The sequence below is a fragment of the Ovis aries genome, chromosome 4 (genome assembly GCF_016772045.2).
Source record: "Ovis aries strain OAR_USU_Benz2616 breed Rambouillet chromosome 4, ARS-UI_Ramb_v3.0, whole genome shotgun sequence".
Lineage (NCBI taxonomy): Eukaryota > Metazoa > Chordata > Mammalia > Artiodactyla > Bovidae > Ovis > Ovis aries.
Window position 1 is genome coordinate 38,570,334 of NC_056057.1, and position 23,786 is coordinate 38,594,119.

The window sequence follows — 23,786 nt, forward strand, 5'->3', positions numbered from 1 at the left end:
TGTAGCTAAGCAGCAAGACTCTCTCTTTTTTAAAAAAATTCTAATTCATTTACAGTGTTATGCCAGCCTCCACTGTATGGCACAGTGAGACAGTTATACACATATAGACACCCCCTTTTTTAAAATACTCTTTTCCATATGATTTATCACAGGATATTGAATATAGTTCCCTGTGCCATACAGTAGGACCTTGTTGTTTACCCATTCTGTATGTAATAATTTACATCTGCTAACCCCTTGACTCTTGTACATTTATGAAAAGGCAGCAGTGACTGTAAACTATTTTCAGCTACCATGTATGAAGAACAACATTCATTTCACTGATATTCCTGAAAAATTATTTCTGATATTCCTGATACTAGTTAACACTCATGTGCACACATAATTAGCAGTATCTGAAGTGCTAACTCTAAATGCCTCTAGAAAGTGCCCCTGATTGGGGCACTTCAGCTGGTAAGCATCCTTATAGGCAGGATTTTTGATTAACATATTTTAAATGTTAAGAAACCACCTCTAGTTGTAGATTAAATAGCATACACAAATACATCACAGTGTATTTACTAAATTATTTTAGAGTAACAATGCAAGTGATAAAATGGGAGAACTTAGGCAGAGATATAGAAGGCAAGGGAGGCTAGTGCAAAGTCAGAATATTTATATATATTCTGTATATAAGAATATATATAAATATGTATGTGTATAATATGTATACATGTATGTATAAGTATACATATGTGTATATATATGCATGTATATATATATATACTCACATAAGTATACATACAAACACATAAGTATACATATATACAATTCAGAATGTAGACAATTTGTGGTGCAGATCTAAGGGAAAGAAATCCTCTCAGTTTTCATTGATCTGAAAATGACTTTCTTTCATCTTTATTTCTGGAAGATATTTTCCCTGAGTATAGAATTTTGGGTTAACAGTATTTCTTTTGTTTGTTTCTATAAACGTCTCAAGAATGCCTCATTGTCACCTAATCTCTTTCTGATGTAAGTTCAGCTTTCATTCATATTGATATTACCCTGTTTGTAATTGCTTTATCTTTCAACAGTTTCTCTTTATCTTTGGTTTTCAGTAGTTTTTCTATACTGTGCCTATGTGTGTGGTGTTGATAGTGGAGAGATGGGTATTTTTATTTCTCGGGATACTTGATAAAAAATGATAGTTTTATTTCTTGGCACACTAAGGTTTTTTTGGATACAGAGTTTATGTTTTACACCAAATTTTTGGCCATCATTTTTCCAAATAATACCTCTTCCTTTTTCCTTCACTTTTCTTCAGGGACTTATGGAAAGATGAATATAAATAGATAGAGATAGATAGATTGACTTTGGGGCCTTGTCCCGCAGATTGCTGAGATTCTGTTCATTCTTATTTAATCTTTTTTCCCTCTGTTTTTCAAAGTGGGTAAATACTTTACATTTATTTTCAAGTTCCAACCCTTCCTTCCAGCATCACCAATATGCTCTTAAGACCACCCCGTTACTTGTCCATAGAAATAGTGTACTTTTCAGTTCTAGAACTTCCATTTTATATATTTTCCATTTCTGGACTGAGTGCTCCCCCACATATTTTTATTTGTTATGACTCTTTCTTTTAAACTTTTTAACATATTTTAACAGCAGTTTTCAAATCCCTGTGTGCTAATTTTAACATCTGAGTTACTTTAAGCTGAGTTTGCATTGACTCATTTGAAAAGACTCTGATCCTGGGAAAGATTGAGGGCAGGAGGAGAAGGGGACGACAGAGGATGAGATGGCTGGATGGCATCACCGACTCAATGGACATGAGTTTGGGTAGGCTCTGGGAGTTGGTGATGGACAAGGAGTCCTGGCGTGCTGCAGTTAATTGAGTCACAAAGAGTCAGACACAATTGAGCGACTGAACTGAACTGAACTGCATTGACTGGTTTTTCTCTTGACTGTGAATCATGTTTTCTTTTTTTGCATGTATAGTAATTTTTATTTTGTATTGTACATTATAAAATAGATTATATACTTTAATTCTTGATTCTGAATTCTGTTTCCTTTGAAGATTTTTGTTCTAGCAGTTTACTTGGCTGGGATTCCCATTCAAAACTGCTTTGTAGTCATCAACAACCACACATCGCTGTCAAATTTCCAGCCATTGCTTTCATGGTCTGCTTCCATATGCAGTTCAGGTGTCAGCTAAGGACTTGGGAGAGAGTATATTCCCATATTTCAGGGCACCTTCCTCAGTTTCTGGATGTACGTTCCCACCTTTAAGTTGATCTGATACCTTAAATCTTTGTCCTGTGTCTTCCCAAGCTAGAAGGTCTCCAGCTTTCTGCTTGAGTTCTATCCATTCCTCCCCACATTAATCAGGAGATTTTCTTGAATGAAAAACTCTCATTTTTGTCTGCTCTTAACTGATTTCCATTGCCTTCAAATAATTGTTTGTTTGTTTGTTTTTTACTTACTTAGTCAACATTATTTGTGGAAATTAGTTCAGTACAAACTGTGTCATTAGTAGAAGTGAAACTCCATGTAATTCACCTTCATATACATAATGTTGAATATTTTTCTCATATAATTATCTAAATACTAGGTCTGATTAAAAACACATTTTGAAAAAAAACATGTATGTTTCAAAAAGGAACATGTGGCAGATGATAATAAGGACAGTGAGAGCCTATTTGGAGGCTTGATAAAATAGTTTATCAAAACTCTATTTGGAGGCTTGATAAATTTTCATATAAGGGAGTGAAAATTACGAATTGTTATAGGCAAGAAAAATGTTTTAAAAACACAAAGATAGCACATAGGAAATAGGTTCATAGACATTAGTTCAGTTGGTTGGGAAACAACAGAAGATAAAGCTGGGGCAAATTGGTGGAGGATTTTAATGCTAGACAGTGTCATTCTGTAGTTATTTCTAGAAACAGCATAGAGATGGTGAGCAGTTTGAGCAGAGTGTTTGATTGACATGTCATTAGTAATATTTAGGATTGATTCAAGTGGAGCGGGATGAAAGGCAGAGAGAAATTAAAGGGAATTGCTATAAGAGTCTTCGTGAGAGATCACGAGGATATTTGAGTGTTGTCACGATAGCGAAGGAGAGGAAGTGTGGGGCTGATGTGAGAAGACACTCAGCAGGAGTTTATATAACTTAACATTTTATCAGATGTTGCTGACAAAAAGGAATCAGAAAGCAATTCCAATTTTATTTCTTGATGATTGGGAAGAAAAACAAAGTCTAATAGCAAGAGAGAATTAAGAAGCTAGAGAACATAAAAAGATACTCAGTGTTTTTCAATTATAATGATTTTATTTCCATGTATAGTTATTTAAAATATTGATCCTGGAGCTAGGATAGCATGTTGTCAGAATAGGTTGAATTGCTGAACCCTAGGAAGTTAAGGATCCCTGAAGGATTTTCTTCTTTGTCTCTCTCCCCTATTCTCTTATTATCTTCTCTCACCTCCCTTCTCTGCAGGCCACTTTATCCAGGTATTTAACTTGGAAAATGACATTTTTTTAATATGACAGAATGTTTAGGGAATATTAATAAGCAGACTGAGCAGAGCAGTGTAAGGCAAATCAGTTTAGTGCAATTAAAATCATTTGTAAAAGGAACAAAATAATAGACATCATCAGTGCTACAGGGAGGGTGATTTTGGTAAAGGGATGAGTAATTAGAACTTAGATGAAGAAGTGACTGAATACTGATAAAATAAAGGCAGTAATATTGCCAATTTAATCCAGAGATAGAATTGTTAAGGAAAAGAAATATGGAGAAGGATATAAAACTGGAATGTTGATCAGACATAGAGATCAAACTTGTGGTTGCTGGATTGGGTGGGGGACAGAGGGAAGGATTGGGATTTGGAATTAGCAGATGTAAACTATTATATACAGAATGGATAAACAACAAGGTCCTGCTGCATAGCAAAGGGAACTATATTCCATGTCGTGTGACAAACCCAATGAAAAAGGGTTTACAGTATGGAAAATTGAATCACAACATTGTAAATCAACTACACTTCAATACAATTAAAAACAACAACATCAAAAAGTGGAATGCTGAAAGAAGGGTTTTCTTAGGATAGTAGACAAGGAAACTTTTTATTGAACCAGAGGATATGATCATTTTCTTTCTTGGAGATAAGAGGGGTTGGATAAGGAGCAAGTTTGAAAGGAGAGGTACTGTCTGCTAATCACTGAGAGGTCTCATTAACAGTTGGATATAAAGGGCTCTATTAGCCTTTGCCCTGCTTTTCATTCTATACTCCAAGACCAAATTTGCCTGTTACTCCAGGTGTTTCTTGACTTCCTACTTTTGCATTCCACTCCCCTATAATGAAAAGGACATCTTTTTTGGGGTGTTAATTCTAGAACGTCTTGTAGGTCTTCATAGAACTTTTCAACTTCAGCTTCTTCAGCATTACTGGTTGGGGCATAGACTTGGATTACCGTGATATTGAATGGTTTGCCTCGGAAACGAACAGAGATCATTTTGTTGTTCTTGAGACTGCATCCAAATACTGCGTTTCAGACTCTTTTGGTGACTATGATGGCTACTCCATTTCTCCTAGGGGATTCTTGCCCACAGTAACAGATATAATGGTCATCTGAGTTAAATTCTTGCATTCCAGTCCATTTTAGTTTGCTGATTCCTAAAATGTCGATGTTCATTCTTGCCATCTCCTGTTTGATCACTTCCAATTTGCCTTGATTCATGGACCTAGCATTCCAGGTTCCTATGCAATATTGCTCTTTACAACATCGGACCTTGCTTCTATCACCAGTCACATCCACAACTGGGTATTGCTTTTGCTTTGGTTCCATCTCTTCATTCTTCCTGGAATTATTTCTCCACTGATCTCCAGCTGCATATTGGGCACCTACTGACCTGGGGAGTTCATCTTTAGGTGTCCTATCTTTTGCCTTTTCATACTGCTCATGGGATTCTCAAGGCAGGAATACTGAAGTGGTTTGCCATTCCCTTCTCCAGTGGACCACATTTTGTCAGAACTCTCCACCATAACCCCTCCATCTTGGGTGGCCCTACACAGCATGGCTCATAGCTTCATTGAGTTAGACAAAGCTGTGGTCCATCTGATTAGATTGGTTACTCTTCTGTGATGGTGGTTTCCAGTCTGTCTCCCCTTTGATGGAGAAGGATAAGAGGCTTATGGAAGCTTCCTGATGGGAGAGACTGACTAAGAGGGATACTGGGTCTTGTTCTGATGGGTGGGGCCATGCTCAGTAAATCTTTAATCCAATTCTCAGTTGATGGGTGGAGCTGTGTTCCCTCCCTGCTATTTACCTGGGGAAAAAACTATGGTGGAGGTAATGAAGAGAATCCTGGCCTCCCTCAAAAGAACCCAGGCATGCACTGCTACAGTCTGTGCTCCCAACCCTGCAGCAGGCCACCACCGACCCACACCTTCACCAGAGATTTCTGGACACCCACCGGCAAGTCTCCTGTGTGGTCAGTTCGTTTCTCCTGGGTCCTGGTGCCAGAGGTTCTGTTGTGCCCTCCAAGAGTCTATTTCCCAGTCCTATGTAAGTTCTGGCAGCTCTATAGTAGAGTAAATGGCAACCTTCTCCAAGAGGACTTATACCATACCCACACCCAGAGCCCCTGTCCCTGCAGCAGACCACTGCAGGCCTGTACCTCCACCGGAGACACTCAGACACAGTTCTGTCTTAGTCTCTGTGGGGTCCCTGGGTCCTGGTGCACACAAGGTTTATTTGAGACCCCTGAGCTTATTAAAAAGCAGAGACATTACTTTGCCAAAAAAGGTCCATCTAGTCAAAGCTATGGTTTTTCCAATAGTCATGTATGGATGTGAGAGTTGGACTATAAAGAAAGCTGAGCACTGAAGAATTGATGCTTTTGAACTGTGGTGTTGGAGAAGACTCTTGAGAGTCCCTTGAACTGCAAGGAGATCCAGCCAGTCCATCCTAAAGGAAATCAGTCCTGAATGTTCATTGAAAGGACTGATGTTGAAGCTGAAACTCCAATACTTTGGCCACCTGATGCAAAGAGCTAACTCATTTGAAAAGACCTTGATGCTGGGAAAGATTGAGGCAGGAAGAGAAGGGAATGGCAGCGGATGAGATGGTTGGATGGCATCACTGACTCAATGGACATGAGTTTGAGTAACCTCCGGGAGTTGGTGATAGACAGGGAGGCCTGGCATGCTGTGGTTCACAGGGTCGCAAACAGTCAGATACGATTGAGTGACTGAACTGAATTGAACTGATAAAGGGCTATTTTTCAAGAGAGAAACCAAGCTAGAAATGCAGAGTTGAGGATTAACAGCCTATATATGTGTGAAAGCTGAGCTCTTTAGGAAGAGAATTTGAGTAAAAAGAGAAAATAACTGAATATAGTGCCCAGAAACATCAATATTTGAAAGACTAGTGGAGGAAGAAAAACAAAGGGATCTATTGAGAAGTTGACAAGGAAGGTTAGGAGGAAAATAGGAGAGTGAGATAATGCAAAAATGAGGAAGTGATTACCATTGTTTGAAGTCTCATAGAGTCAGTGTCATTGTATCTAGAAAGCCTTTGGAGACATTTATGAAAGGGATTTCAATAAAATTTGGATGCAAATCGTGGTTTTCTGGCATAAAGAGTAGAAACCAACTTTCTCTTGAATTACATTTATCTTTTTTCATTTCAGTATTTTTATTTTTTTACTGAAGTATAATGCAAATTTAAGAAGTACACAGAATGTGAATGTATCGCTAGATCATTTTCACAAATTGAATGCCCCTGAGTAATGGACACTGAAATCAAATAATTTCTTTTTATTTTTAAATTTTATTTTCATTCTTTTTCTTTCCTCATGAATTCTTGGTTTTGTTTTTTTCACTTATGCCTCTTCTAGTTTAGTCTTCATTTCAGAGTCCTTCCTGAATTCTTCCACTTCATTTTGTATTTTTTCTAATTTTGATTTATGTTTTCTTTTATTTGTCTCTTTCCTAAATTAATTTCAGCTTGTATTGAAATATTATGTTTGAGTCTCATCTCTATTTTGTGGTGTGCCTTTTTAACAAGCTTTCTATGATAATGCTTTTCTGTTTCTTATTCTTTTATAGTAACATACTGGATTCAGGTGGGATCTTTTTTTGGTGCTCATTTTTATATAAAATTAGTTTTCCTGAATTTTTAAAAAGAAAATATGGACCAGAATAGATGTATGTCTAGCCTCACCTTTTAGAACTCACCATTCTGGTTTGTCAAATGTTCAAAAATATGGAGATAAAGATATGGACATGGATATAGAATGTAGCTGTGAACATGGGTACAGATACAGATATTCTCCTGGGTGTTCTCTCTTCCTCTTTTGTGTGGATATTGCTTTCTCTTCACCTTCTTTATCACTTTCTTGGACAAATTACATTCTACTCTTAGCAGTTTCTACTTGGAAAGGAAGTGGGCTACTTAATTTAGGGGATTCACGGTCTCTATTCTTCCCACAGGCCCCTTGAAATCCCCCACAGATTAATCAGCAAGAATTCCTCTCAGATTCAGCTGCCATTCTAAAACGATGCTACACTACACTATTTACTGGAGATATGAGAGGTCTTATCACATTTGACAAAACCTGATTGCTTCTCTCTGCTTCCTCCTGTAAGATATTAACACCCTGTGTGTCTTACAGCTTGCTATAGTTCATCCACACCTGCTGGTAACTTGGGAGCTCATGAGGATGTCTTCATAGTCACCTTGCTGTAGGTGTTGTTTTGGCATTTCTGCTTGATCCATCTGTTTTCCTGGTTGAATTTACAGAGAATAAAAAGTATGCCTCTACTGCTATCCTCTCACAAATCTAGTGATACCGAGTTCAGTCTCTTACTGCTTACTGCATGATGGGCCAATAAATGGAGAGACAAGTTGTTGAGGCAAAGAATAGTGACTTTATTTGGAAAACCAGCAAACCAAGAAGATAGTGAACTAGTGTCCCAAGGAACCATCTTACCCCAGTTAGATTTGGGCTTCTTTTATCCTAAAAGGGGAGGGGTGTAACTTGTTGTCACAAACTTCCTGGTGCTGGAATCGTTTGTTGTTGCAGCTATCCATGTAGGTCTGGTCACATGTTCCTATAAACCTCCAATAAAGCAAATGCTATTCTCTGTCCTGCAACTTTTTCTCTCTATATGAATGGACTCTCAAAGGTCAGAACCCCGAGAGTACAGAGTAGGCTGTCCTCTGTATTTCAAGCTATAGGAAACATTCTTTTACGAAAAGTGCAGAGCTAGCATGGCTAAGCACAAGCAACAGAGCACAAAGGTTAGAATTAAAGGAATAGATCCAATATGGAGTTAGGTTTGTTTTCCCTGTTGACACTAAGAGCACCTTTCAGATAATAAATGCTATACAAATATAAAATAGATAGGTTTTTATCTACCTCTAATTTTATTCACCTTTCAAACAAAATGGAAATTATGGGTTGAATATAGAGGTTCAGACAAAAAAAAACAAAAAGACAATCCCAGAGGTTCAGCTATAATATATAGGTTTCTAGAGAACTGGAAGAAACCTTGAACTGAGACAGAATGGAGATTGTTTTTGTTATTTAACAGACTACGTTTCTCTTAGAACACAGTGACTTTATCACAGTGATATTTGCATTCTACTATTTGTAGTAGTTTTCTGTGATGTGAAACACATTACCAAAAGTTTGGCAGCTTCAAACAGCACACATTTATTATCTCAAAGATTCTGTGGGGCAGGAGGAGGCCAGGCATTGCTTCTGACTTTGAATGCTGACATCAGGGTGTTCCCCGGGCTGCCTCTTTCTAGCACTCAGGATCATTTCCCATGTGCTTGTGGTTGACAGAATTCAGTTCATTGCAGTTTTGGGACTTCAGTTTCCATTTTCTTGATGGCTGTCACTCAGAGGCTGCTCTCAGCTCCTAAAGGCCCACCAGCAGTTCTTTGCCAAGTGACCCTGTCAAATCATGGCAATGTACTCCTTTGAAGGCAGCAGGAGAATCTTTCTGTCCAGTTTACTAAGAGCCAGTTATATAATATAACCTAATCATGAGAACTACTATACCATCACCATATAAAATACCATAATCTAGAGAGGGCTTTTCCACCATGTTTGCAGTTCTTGCCCATATCCAGGCTGTGGTAGTTATACTGAACATCCAACTGTAAGAGGAAGTGGGAATGTTAGATACTATTAGTATTCTCTCTACCATACTCTCCCTTACATATCTTCATACAAAACGAAGATTGTATCAGTGCAAATGTTTTCAGTTCAGTTCAGTTGGCTCAGTTGTGACACTTTGCGACCCCATGGACTGCAGCATGCAAGCTTTCCTGTCCATCCCCAACGCCCAGAGCTTGCTCAAACTCATGTCCATCAAGTTGGTGACGCCATCCAACCATCCCATCCTCTGTTGTCCCCTTCTCCTCATGCCTTCAGTCTTTCCCAGCATCAGGGTCTTTTCCAGTGAGTGAGTTCTTCACATCAGGTGGCCAAAGTATTGGAGTTTCAACTTCAGCATCAGTCTTTCCAATGAATATTCAGTGCTTTAAGAGGATGTTTCTTGGTAAGCAAGGCAAACACACATAGCAAAGGGTGAGAAATAGTCATTTTTTTCCCTAAACCTTGTCCATGACTCTCCTCTTAAAATAAACTTCTTTTCCTCCTTGTAAGAATTATAAAGACCAAGGAATGAATATGTGGGCCACCTCCAGATTGTTGCCTGCCCAAACGTGGGAAAATTTGATTGTCCTCAGGGCTTTAGCATTTGAACAAGAATTGCTGTATATTTCATTGTTGTTCAGTCACTAAATAATGTCTGAGTTTTTGCAACCCCATGGGCAGCAGCATGCCAGGCTTCCCTGTCCTTCACCCTCTCCCAGACAGCATTGGACTTTACTTTCATGACCAGACACATCCACAACTGAGCATCATTTTTGCTTTGACCCAGCCGCTTCATTCTTTCTAGAGCTATTAGTAATTGCCCTCCACTCTTACCCAGTAGCATATTGGACACCTTCTGGCCGGGGGTTGGGGAGGGAGCTTATTTTCTGGTGTCACATTTTTTTGCCTTTTCATACATTGCAAGGGGTTCTTGTGGCAAGAATACTAGAGTGGTTTGCCATTCCCTCCTCCAGTGGACTGCTTTTTGTCAGAGCTCTTCACTGTGACCCATCCGTTTGGGGTGGCCCCGCATGGCATACCTCAGCTTCATTGAGTTACGTAGGCTCCTTTGCCATGGCAAGGTTGTGATCCCTGTATTTAGTTCAGTTTAGCTCAGTTCAGTCACTCAGTCATGTCCAGCTCTTTGCAACCCCATGGACTGCAGCACACCAGGCCTCCCTGTCCATCACCAACTCCCAGAGTTTACTCAAACTCATGTCCATTGAGTTGGTGATGCCATCCAACCATCTCATCCTCTGTCATTCCCTTCTTCTCCTGCCTTCAATCTTTCCCAGCATCAGGGTCTTTTCAAATGAGTCAGTTCTTCACATCAGGTGGCGAAAGTACTGGAGTTTCAGCTTCAACATCAGTCCTTCCAATGAATATTCAGGACTGATTTCTCCTTGCAGTCCAAGGGACTCTCAAGAGTCTTCCCCAACACCACAGTTCAAAAGCATCAATTCTTCAGTGTTCAGCTTTTTTTATAGTCCAACTCTAACATCCATACATGACTACTGGAAAAACCATAGCTTTGACTAGGTGGACATTTCTTGGCAAATAATGTCTCTGCTTTTTAATATGGTGTCTAGGTTGGTCATAGTTTTTCCTCCAAGGAGCAAGTGTCTTTTAATTTCATGGCTGCAGTCACCATTTGGAGTGATTTTGGAGCCCCCAAAAATAGTCTGTCAGTGTTTCCAGTTTCCCCACCTATTTGCCATGAAGTAATGGAACAAGATGCCATGATCTTTGTTTTCTGAATATTGAGTTTTAAGCCAACTTTTTCACTCTGCTCTTTCTCTTGCATCAAGAGGCTCTTTAGTTCCTCTTCACTTTCTGCCGTAAGGGTGGGGTCATCTGCATACCTCAGATTATTGATATTTCTCCCGACAGTCTTGATTCCAGCTTGTGCTTCATCCAGTCCAGCATTTCTCATGAGGTACTCTGCATATAAGTTAAATAAGCAGGGTGACAATATACAACCTTAATGTACTCCTTTTCCTATTTGGAACCAGTCTGTTGTTCCATGTCCAGTTCTAACTGTTGCTTCCTGACCTGCATATAGGTTTCTCAAGAGGCAGGTCGGGTGGTCTGGTATTCCCATCTCTTTAAGAATTTTTCAGAGTTTGTTGTGGTCCACACAGTCAAAGGCTTTGGCTTAGTCAATAAAACAGAAGTAGATATTTTTCTGAAACTCTCTTGCTCATATTTCATTAGTATAGCATGAATTTTCTCAGTGTATTTTTATTTAAAGTTTATTATATCAGTTTTTAAAGTTGCAGACTAAAGTCATTATGCAAATGTGTTTGGCACCAAGACGATAATGTGCTTTTTGATTTTCAGTATATGGTTTTGACACACTTTTCATCTAGTGCAGAAAGGAGCAGCTCAACTATTCAAATTGGGATACAGTCACCTTCAAAATCAAGAATTATTCATATGCCTCATCCAATCTAAGTCTCTTTGAAAATATGTTAGAAACTGTCTCAAGTATTATTTTTATCAAGTTAATCCGCATTTGTACTTTATAGACTAGAAATTATGTATTTTTCTAATTGTTTGTATTCCCTAGTTAAATATTTTGTGATGTGCCAGTAAAAGATTACTATCCAGACATAACAGTTTCTTTCCTTTATAGAGTCATGTTTTATAATATTATCTTATGGTTCCTTTTGAGTTTGAACCCTTTATTTTTCAATAATTATTTAAAATATCTTTTCACGCAGCAATACTTCAAGTATTAAAAATGGACTGAAATATCATATTATGAGCACGTGGATTTTTATCAGATACATTTTCCTCACAGGCCCTTAGCAGTTGTTTCTTAGCAGATTAAGGGCTCAGCTGGTAAAGAATCCACCTGTAATGCAGGAGGCCTGGGTTCAACCCCTGGGTTGCGTAGGTCCCCTGGAGGAGGGCATGGCAACCCACTCCAGTATTCTTGCCTGGAGAATCCCCATGAACAGAGAAGCTTGCAGGCTCCAGTCCATGAGGTCATGAAGAGTCAGACACTACTGAGTACTGACACACACAGCAGATTAAATTTTAGTTTCTGCCTATAGTACAGAATCAAAATTTCATTGGGAAAGCCAACAAAGCTAATAACAGTTTCTAGAAGTTGAAAAAGTTACCCATTAGGCTTACATAACTGCTATTAATAGTTTGTTTTACACAACTGAGATTAATATAGCCATGCATTTAATATTTTTTGTGTTTTTCACAAAGAAATGTGAATGTTTTGATTCTACAAATTATTTTGTTCACACAAAAGTTGGGTCTTCTTATACTCAACTTTTAAACATACAAAGTTTCAAAGATTTCCAGTTTTGTTCCCTTAAAGGTTTTCTGTTATATTTGTTTACCTGCAGTTATTTTAACAATTGGTGAAAAAATATTAAACATAATAATTTTAAAGTAATTTTATAAAAATCTAGGGTGGGCACTAGCCATTTGAATAGGATAAATATATGAAAATTTATACTTAGCCATATTTATATTTTAAGATAATTCTTATATGTTAAATTCGCTGTTTATTAAAAAAAATGTTCAGATTAGAATTTGCACCAAAATGTTTTAATAAATCTTATCGCTTGCATGTTTTCATGGGCAGCTTTGGCCTATAATTTCTTGATAGACATGTGAAAATAATACATAGAAATATTTTATTGATTTAAAAATTATGGGAATTTATTTTATAACCCATTTCAAATAGGTGACTTAAAGGTCATAGGTATGCCCTTATAAAGTCATGTTTATGTTTTGTTCTGACCTTAGGCTGTGAGGTTTTCATTCTGGAGACCATATGCCATATATGTATTTTTGACTGGAGCGGGTAATGGAATTTATAAGCAATAAACATAGTGATTACCTGACAATAATACTTTTTATTGAAGCAGGATGAATGGAAATATTTTATTCATTGGAATAGACATTAAAATTTAAATGTGAAAAAGGAAATTATTTACATTAATATGGTAGTTGTCAAATAAATGCAATATATCAATAGTTCTTTTTAAAAAAAGATATCCTAAGAATTCTTTTCAGAAGGAAAAATACTTTTCTTTCTTTTGTTTTGTATCTTAAATACATTTTTTGAGTAAGTGAAGACGGTTAATCTAAATTTCATAGCACATGATATCAAGATTTTTTTTATTTAGAAGTCAGCAATTGAAGACAAACAGCAATTAATATCTTAAAAGAAATTGTATATCCTGTCCATTAGGTGTTCAGTCATTTTCTACAGTGTTTTTCTGCTTTCTTTATTGCAAATCAAAAGATTTTTTCAATGCAACTGGTAGAAAAGGCAATTGTTACAATCCCTGTTACATAAGAAAGTGAGCATGACACTTTCTCCAGGAACTTGCAGTCTATTATTTGCATGAGTTTTAACATCCCTAAGGTTATTTAAAATTGTCTCAGGTATAGGGATTGTTCCTTCAGGGTCTTTCTCTTCTGTCAGCCTTAATAGTGAGTCTCAGATATAGGGATTGTTCCTTCAGGGTCTTTCTCTTCTGTCAGCCTTAATAGTGAAAGCCAGTTACATGATTTTTGCTGGGAAGGAAAACAGAATTCCTTAGGCTAGTTCTTGTCCAAGAATCATGATTTGAAAACTCCTGGAAAGGCCGACTGCTTGACAAACTTCCCTTACAGCTCATGCTTGTGCATGATCTGTAGGTGAGGCAGGTGAGTGAGAAACCCCACTTTCTAGCTCCACATGCCTAGGATCAAAGAGAAGGTGCAGAGAAAAGCAAGTGAAACTGTACTGCTGAGCTGCTTTTCTAATGGTCCCTGGGGATGAAGCACCAGGAGAGGCATGGACTCCAACTAATTAAAGAAGTAGGAGGTCAGATCCTCAGGAAGCAGTGAGTTCTGCCATGTGGGCTATTTTTTTTTTTTCCACAATACATAGAATACATGGAAAAAGTCAATAAAAACAAAAGTGAAGTGTTCCAGTGCCAACTTTTGCCCACCTCTTTTGTAGCATCCCTCTCTGTTAATAGTTTGATGTTTATTTTTCCAAACACATGTGTATATATGTGTGATAATAAAACATGTACTCTATTTGAAGTTCTGATTTTGTTAATTTTTGCTCAAAAATATTTCACAGACACTCCTATTTATATATTTGGACATAATAATTCTATCTCATTCATTTAAATGGTGCATATCATAGCATACAGCTAAGTCACTTCAGTCGTGTGCAACCCCATAGATGGCAGCCCACCAGGCTCCCCCGTCCGTGGGATTCTCCAGGCAAGAACACTGGAGTGGGTTGCCATTTCCTTCTCCAATGCATGGAAGTAAAAAGTAAAAGTGAAGTTTCTCAGTCATGTCCGACTCTCTGTGATCCCATGGACTGCAGCCCACCAGGCTCCTCCGTCCATGGGATTTTCCAGGCCAGAGTACTGGAGTGGGGTGCCATTGCCTTCTCCATATCATAGCATACATTACACTTAATGTAATTAAGTGATTGACTTTTTTTCTTTTAAATTTATTTTTTTGTTGTAAGAATATTGCTTTACAGAATTTTGTTGTTTTCTGTCAAACCACAACATGAATCAGCCATAGGTATACATATATCCCTCCCTTTTGAACCTCTCTCCCATCTCCTGCCCATCCCACCCCTCTAGAGTGATACAAAGCCCCTGTTTGAGTTTCCTGAACCATACAGCAAATTCCTGTTGGCTATCTATTTTACATATGGTAATGTCTGCTTCCATGTTACTCTTTCTATACATCTCACATTCTTCTCCCCTCTCCTCTTGTCCATAAGTCTGTTCTCTATGTCTATTTCTCCATTGCTGACCTGTAAATAAATCCTTCAGGACCATTTTTCTAGATTCCATATATATGCGTTAAAATACGATATTTCTCTTTCTGTTTCTGACTCACTTCACTCTGTTTAATAGGCTCTAGGTTCATCCACCTCATCAGAAGTGACTCAAATGTGTTCTTTTTATGGCTGAGTAATATTTCATTGTGTATAGGTACCACAACTTCTTTATCCATTCACCTATCAATGGATATCTAGGTTGCTTCCATGTTCTAGCTATTGTAAATAATGCTGCAATGAACACTGGGATGCATGTGTCTTTTTCAATTTTGGTTTCCTCAGTGTATATACCTAGGAGTGGGATTGCTGTGTCATATGGTGGTTTTATTCCTAGTTTTTAAAGGAATCTCCCAGCTCTCTTCCATAGTGGCTGTACGTTTACATTCCCACCAACAGAGCAAGAGGGTTCCCTTTTCTCCACACCCTTTCCAGCTTAATGATAGTCATTCTGACTGGTGTGACCACTACAATTTCTCATTGTAGTTTTGATTTGCATTTCTCTAATAATGAGTGATGTTGAGCATCTTTTCTTGTGTTTGTTAGCCATCTGTATGTCTTCTTTGGAGAAATGTCTGTTTAGGTCTTTTTCCCACTTTTTGATTGGATTGTATGTTTTTCTGGTATTGAGATGTATGAGCTGCTTGTGTATTTTGGAAATTAATCCTTTGTCAGTCGTTTCGTTTGCTGTTATTTTCTCCCAAGTGATTTACTTTTAAACCGTTAGTTCTCAGGCTACAGCGAAGCAGAGAATGAATGTGGTACTTGAATGGCTGGGCTCCTTACAGGCAAATCAGCTGCTCATGGCTGTAGCCCAGCAAGCATTCATGCCTCTTTAGTTGGGTCAGGCGTTATAAACTGGCAGCCATATGCCTGATTCAGCTCACAGATGTGCTTTGTTTGCCACACTGTTACTTGTTTGTTTTCTTTTAAAGAGCCTACATTTGAAAACCAGTTGGTTTCACATAGCAAATTGTGATTTCCATTGGATGGACATGAAAAGAGTCAGTGGGTGCTTAGACGTTGCTGCCCCATTCGTCACATAAGGGCACGTTGCTTAATGATAGTCCGCAGTCTCTGCCACTCACGCTCGGCTTTGCTAGGTGGCCATCTCCACCTGGCCCTAATGGGCATTTGCATTTGTTACTCAGGCACAGGAAGGACTGTGAACCTCCTCAAAACCCTTTAGTGCTTAGAATCTAGTAGCCAGGAAGCATGAGATGAATGAATGAGTGAGCAGATGAATTCATGAGTGAATGGATTTTGTTACATTCATACTTCAGTGTGACACCCTAACATTCTAACCATCCAAACTGAGAAATTTCTGGACATTATTTTGATACTTGAAAGTTTTAGTTAGATTTGGTGAATCTGTGCTTTCTTGTGAGGTTTATAAGTTTATAATTTTTGTCCTTTAATTTTATTGATTCAATTGATGAAAGTGTTTATAAGATAGACTTTACCTTATAAATGCAATAATAAACAAGTCCCCTCTATATACATACGTGTTTCTTTTAATTACGTGGATTCTGCCAACTCTTGAAAAGGTTCAGTGATAATGTAATAAATATTTGTTTTTACTTTTCTTGGCTTTAAAATATAGATTCAGAAGCATTACAGAGAACAGATACATTCTTTAACTATACTTTTTTGTTAACTTATAAAGAAAAGTATGCAGGTGAAAAAAGAAGTATCCATGTTCAGTTTCACACATTGAACACATCTATGTAACCATCATCTAGATCAAGAAAGAAAACGTCTCCAGTAATCCAAAATCTCTGCTGTGATCCTTTCCAGTCAGTATCCACCACCTCCCCCCACAGCCAAGTTAACCTGATTTCTGTCACCATATATTAGTTTTGCCTCTTTTAGAATTTTATTTAAGTGAAAGCATAGAGCATGTAATTTCGTGTATGACTAGCTTCTTTCGCTTAATAGCACGGTGACATTAATCTGTGTAGTGTATGGTCACAGTTCCTGTATTCCGTCGCTGCGTAGTGGTTTTGTGTGGGTACACCTCAATTTATTGACCCCATTCTGTCTTTGCTGAGCCTTTCGCTTGTTTACAGCTGCAGTGCTGTTAGCATGCTGCCATGAACATTCCTGTGCACGTCTGTTGGTAAATGTGCACGTGTTTTCCTTAGCCTATTCTGGGAGTGGAATTATTGGGTCATAGAGAATGCGTATGTCCAGCTTTAGTAAATCCTGCCAAACTGTTTTCCAGTCATTGTACCAATTCCATGCCCTCTGGCAATGTATGCGTGTGCCAGTTACTCCACACTCTACAGACAATACTTGGTGTTGTCTGTTCTTTTCTGTTTTGATGAATGCATAGTGGTATCATACTGTGGTTTTAATTTTCACTTTCTTGATGACTAATAAACTTGAGCAGTTTCACATATTTACTGAGGCTTAGGGTTTTTGAGTCACTCTTGAGTCGAAGTCTTCAGTTTGCTGCTGTTTAACATTTGCCAAATAGATTTGCTGGGGAATTTTTACAAGGAAGCAAACGTGAAATATCCAGTTCAGTGTTGGACATGGATAAAATAGTCAGTGAACGTTAATTCTTACAGTGACCATTTTTCTTTGACTTTTGAAACTGATAGAAAATTAAAAACAAGGGTCAGAAATATAATTGGGTGAAAATGGTCAAAGAGAACAGTTGGATTCAGTACAAAGAAGTGGTGAAAAGAGGAACAGAGTAGGATAAAGCCAATATTGCCTGATTATGAACTGACTTTCTTGGCAATCAGTGCAGATCTAGGAAACAAGTGTTATAGTCTCATCAGGAAGGAGGAATGTAAAGATTCATGATAAAAGCCTAGATATAGGAGTACTAGTGTTTTCATTTTGGAGAAGGCGATGGCACCCCACTCCAGTACTCTTGCCTGGAAAATCCCACGGGTGGAGGAGCCTGGTGGGCTGCAGTTCATGGGGTCACGAAGAGTCGGACATGACTGAGCGACTTCACTTTCACTTTTTACTTTCATGCATTGGAGAAGGAAATGGCAACCCACTCCAGTGTTCTTGCCTGGAGAATCCCAGGGACTGGGGAGCTTGGTGGGCTTCCGTCTCTGGGGTCACACAGAGTCGGACACAACTGATGCAACTTAGCAACAGCAGCAGAGTTTTCATTTACATATATATATATATATATATATATATGTATGTATTTACATGCATATGTAATTGAACATAAATTATTTTAAATATGAAAATACAGCAAAAATCATGTATATACATATATATAATTAATTTCAATTATGAAGTAGTACCTTAATAAAAGCTAACTACTTTATTAATTTTTCCATATTTTAACTTTGAGGTATAATTATGACATAATTCTTTATATAAGAGATACTAACAATACAATGGATAGTCCCTGTAAGTTCATTATTTAGAAAAAAGCAGAGACTTTCTAAATATGGAATTTTGTACCTCATGTCAAAATCTTAGTGTCATCATAGCGTATCACTTCTCACATTAATAATTCTATGGCAACCAGGTGATTTCTGTTCCTTATCCAGTTGAGTAATGGTGAGTGTTTTGTAGCAGTTGCTTCAGCCTGCTTTAGGTTAAAAATTCTGTCAAAGGGATTCACTGTTCACATATTGTCTTGAAATTATCTAGAGAAATTTTGAAAAACTTCACCTGAAATGTTTGTTTCTCTAAAGATACATTTGACATTCACTACAATAGTGACAGTAGGGATAAATCATGCTAACTTGGGACTTTCTTATTTTCAAGAATTTTTTCACTAAGATATTTGAACAACATTAGATGATTAAGTAATACATTGGCTCTTTACAATTAATTTGAATCTCATTAGTGGACTTAAGTTAAATTAGTTACAAGTTCAGTCACATGCTGTACTGATATTTCATGAACATAGTGTAGAGCAGACGTTGTTGTTAGTCGCTAAGCTGCAACCTATTCTTTTGAACGTTAGCCTGCCAGACTACTCTGTTCATGGGATTTCCCAGGCAAGAATCCTGGCCTGTGTTGTCACTTCCTTCTCCAGGGATCCTCCGACCCAGTGATCAAACCCACATCACCTGTATTAGCAGGCAGCTTCTCTAACCACTGCGCCACCTGAGAAACCGCATAGAATAGATGTTCATTTCATTTCAGTTCAGTTCAGTTCAGTCGCTCAGTCGTTTCCAACTCTTTGTGACCCCATGAATTGCAGCACGCCAGGCATTCCTGTCCATCACCAACTCTCGGAGTCCACCCAAACCCATGTCCATTGAATTGGTGATGCCTTCCAACCATTTTATCCTCTATCGTCCCCTTCTCCTCCTGCCCTCAATCTTTCCCAGCATCAGGGTCTTTTCCAATGAGTCAGCTCTTCGTATCAGGTGGCCAAAGTATTGGAGTTTCAGCTTCAACATCCATCCTTCCAATGAACACCCAGGACTGATTTCCTTTAGGATGGACTGGTTGGATCTCCTTGCTGTCCAAGGGATTCTCAAGAGTTTTCTCCAATACCACAGTTCAAAAGCATCAATTCTTCAGTGCTCAGCTTTCTTTATACTCCAACTCTCACCTCCATACATAACCACTGGAAAAACGATAGCCTTGACTAGACGGACCTTTGTTGACAAAGTAATGTCTCTGCTTTTTAATATGTTGTCTAGGTTGGTCTTAACCTTCCTTCCAAGGAGTAAGAGTCTTTTAATTTCATGGCTGCAATCACCATCTAGAGTTAAATTTGCTAGCCTAATTAAAATACTGACAATTAAAATGACTTGCTTATTCCAGCCTGACAAATTGAATTTTCTCAGGTTTTATTTTCCAAAGGGAAATTTTAAAATGTATTTTAACATAAATAAACTCAATTTATTGAGTTAACTTTTAAAATACGACATTGTTGTAGATATACTTTCCAGAAAACTTTCTCATTAGCATTTGCATACATGTAACAACTGGGCAGAGAAAAGAAAGAAAAGTGAGGAAATCTGATAGGAATTTGGGATTCTTAATGTACTGCTTATTACCATTATCTTCTTACAGGACAATAAAGAAAAAAAGTGATACAGACACTTAAAGTAGAGCTCTTTTATTATCTTGACATTGGTTAAAATGTCACTTGGCCGCTGTGCCTCCTTTTATTGATTTCACTGTCTTTTCCTACACTCACTATATCCTTAGTGCCATGGGAGAGTGTAGACGCCATAATTTCTCTCTCTTCCTGGATAACTTTCCTGTTGCAGCCTTCAAAGTAAATAACCTTCTGTGTTCACCTTACCCCCTTTTCTCCAACAACAATCTTCCTCCTTCTTCTAAGATTAGAACATTAAATACAGGCTTATATGTCTATCCATAGCCTCATAACTGACACATTTGTAAGACCTTGGTAGTTGGTCTTGATCAATTGATCAATATGTAGATTCAGTTTGATTTCTAGAATAAAATTCTGAGCATTATTAACAAACTGTTATACAGTAATCTACATCCACACTCCCTATGCCTACTGGACATGTGGAATAGAATTTTCTGGAAACATTGTAAGAAAAGTTTCTTTAATAATAAATGTCTGAGAATTCAGGTTGACAAAGGAGGGAGAATCTCATTGGTGGGAGAAGGAGGAAGATCCTACCTGGCAGTCATGACTCCCCTAATCCTGTGGAACCAATGAGACAATCTCAACATTTTGCGCCATGTCTTAAAGACACTGTATTCCCTCACTTGCTCATGTATTTTGCACATTAGCTGATTCCTTTACTTGAGGAACTCTTATCCTTATTCTCTTTTTAGAAACTCTAAATTCATCCTTCAAAACCCAGATCATACATTACCTCCTCTGTGATGGCTAGGTTGACCTCAACCTAGTGAAGTTAATGACTTTTCCTTTGGATTTTTATTGTACTTAAGACAAACATCAGTTATGAATTATTTCTATATGAATTCCAGAGTGTCTGTAGGGTAGACACTCTCATTCCTATCTCAATTTCTTCATGGCCCAACATAATCCTGGCAGTAGTCATTGAAATCATTCACTAAAAAGATGTAATGAGCTAGAGATTATCCTATTAAGTGAAGTCAGAGAAAGACAAAAATCATCATATGATAACACTTATATGTAGAACCTGAAAAAGTGTACAAATGAACTTATTTTCAAAACAGAAGTAAACTCACAGACATAGGAAACAAATTTAGTTTATCAAAAGGGAAAGGAGGTAAGGGGTAAATTAGGAGTTTTAGGATTAACAAATATACACTGCTATATATAAAGTATTTAAACTACAAGGACTTACTATGCAGCACTGGGAACTACATTCAGTCTCTTTTAATAACTTATAGTGGAAAAATTCTGGAAAATAATTTTTATCTATATAAATATATATTTATAAATTATACATATATCAGAATCAGTTTGCTGTATACCTGAAACTAACACATTGTGAATCAACTATACTTCAGTTAAAAAAGAAAGATGTCCTGAGCATATGTGTTACTGACCTGGATCCTTAAACTCTGTAATTATTATAAATTGATGAGAGGCCACTCAAGGAATCAGACACGGTTTTATCAGGATTTGTGTTGCAACATATGGGAGCAAGAATAAGAGACAGGTTCACTTGCTTGAGGGGAGCAAGCTGTTTCCTTAAGCGGGGTGAGAGCAAAGGCGGATCCACGGAAGGGCTGGAAGGGCGGCTTCAGTGGTCTGCCCACCCCTTGGTGGCGCTGTGCGCAGGAATTGTGTGCAGTAACCTGCTTTCGCTCCCAGCAGCTCAGAGGTAGCGGTTGGTCTGTGTCCTTCTTGTATCCTATTGATCATAATTGCCCAACGAGTCTTGTGTGCTGTTACTATTAGTCCCTTATATTTTCTTTATATTCTGTTGGTTGAGGAGATGTTTGTCCAGGTGCAACTCCAGGGACCCCAGGTCCTAGCCTGTCTCGTATGTTTCAGGCTCTTCATTTTACAGAAGCTCATTTTTCATAGCCTACTGTTTGCCAGAACTTCGTATTTGTTGAATCAATATGAATCTAAAAAAGATGTTTCTGAATAGCATTGAGTGTTGGATTGACATTTTAGAGTCAAGATGTGCTGTGCTTAGTTGTTCAGTCATGTCTGACTCTTTGTGACCGCATGGACTGTAGCCTGCCAGGCTCCTCTGTCCATGGGGATTCTCCAGGCAAGAATACTGGAGTGGGTTGCCATGCCCTCCTCTAGGAGGATCTTCCCAACCCAGGGATTGAACCGAGGTCTCCCATATTGCCATTGCAGACAGATTCTTTATGATCTGAGCCACCAGGGAAGCCCCAGAGTCAAGATGAGAAAAGAACAAACATTTGGATGTTTGACATCTTAAAAGATTTTACCAACATTTATTGATAATTCAAGAAGATCACATACATTTATATATGATTATTATTTTCAGCTTTTTGGACTGTTTTTTGAATATTTCTTCTTCCATACTATTAAGTTCATAATCATCAGTTAGATCTTTACTTCTTCTATAAGACCTAGAGTGAACTGCCTTGATTTCAGCTCTAATCATCTCTCTGTACCTTCAGTTCAGTTCAGTTCAGTCGCTCAGTCGTGTCTGACTCTTTGCGACCCCATGAATCGCAGCACGCCAGGCCTCCCTGTCCATCACCGTCTCCCAGAGTTCACTCAGACTCACATCCATCGAGTCCGTGATGCCATCCAGCCATCTCATCCTCTGTCATCCCCTTCTCCTCCTGCCCCCAATCCCTCCCAGCATCGGAGTCTTTTCCAATGAGTCAACTCTTCACATGAGGTGGCCAAAGTACTGGAGCTTCAGCTTTAGTATCATTCCTTCCAAAGAAATCCCAGGGTTGATCTCCTTCAGAATGGACTGGTTAGAGCTCCTTGCAGTCCAAGGGACTCTGAAGAGTCTTCTCCAACACCACAGTTCAAAAGCATCAATTCTTCGGCGCTCAGCCTTCTTCACAGTCCAACTCTCACATCCATACTTGACCACAGGAAAAACCATAGCCTTGACTAAACGGACCTTAGTCGGCAAAGTAATGTCTCTGCTTTTGAATATGCTATCTAGGTTGGTCATAACTTTTCTTCCAAGGAGTAAGCGTCTTTTAATTTCATGGCTGCAGTCACCATCTGCAGTGATTTTGGAGCCCCCCAAAATAAAGTCTGACACTATTTCCACTGTTTCCCCATCTATTTCCCATGAAGTGATGGGACCGGATGCCATGATCTTCGTTTTCTGAATGTTGAGCTTTAAGCCAACTTTTTCACTCTCCTCTTTGAGTTTCATCAAGAGGCTTTTTAGCTCCTCTTCACTTTCTGCCATAAGGGTGGTGTCATCTGCATATCTGAGGTTATTGATATTTCTCCCAGCAACCTTGATTCCAGCTTGTGTTTCTTCCAGCCCAGCATTTCTCATGATGTACTCTGCATAGAAGTTAAATAAGCAGGGTGACAACATACAGCCTTGACGTACTCCTTTTCCTATTTAGAACCAGTCTGTTGTTCCATGTCCAGTTCTAACTGTTGCTTCCTGAATTAATTAATGGATATCAAGATAAATTTTCAAAAGATTGAATACATATAGTACTAAATATATGGAATGTGTAAGCTCATTATAATTAAATAAACCCTAAACGAAAGAGAGTTATTTTTGTTTGCATGCTAAGTTGCTTCAGTTGTGTCCAGCTCTTTGTGACACCATAGCCTGTAGCCCGGCAGGCTCCCCTGTCCATGGGATTTTCCAGGCAAGAACATTGGGGTGGGTTGCCATGCCCTCCTCCGGGGGATCTTCCCCACCCAGGGATCGAACCTGATATTCTTACATCTAACCTGCAGAGGCAGAC

The 23,786-nt window shown here is 38.3% G+C and overlaps 1 protein-coding gene across 1 annotated transcript in view; it reads left to right on the plus strand.

Annotated features, from left to right (window-relative positions):
• The window catches only part of SEMA3E (semaphorin 3E), a 279,257-nt gene that overhangs the window by 169,208 nt on the left and 86,263 nt on the right, over nt 1-23,786 (plus strand). The gene's annotated exons all lie outside the window — the stretch shown is intronic.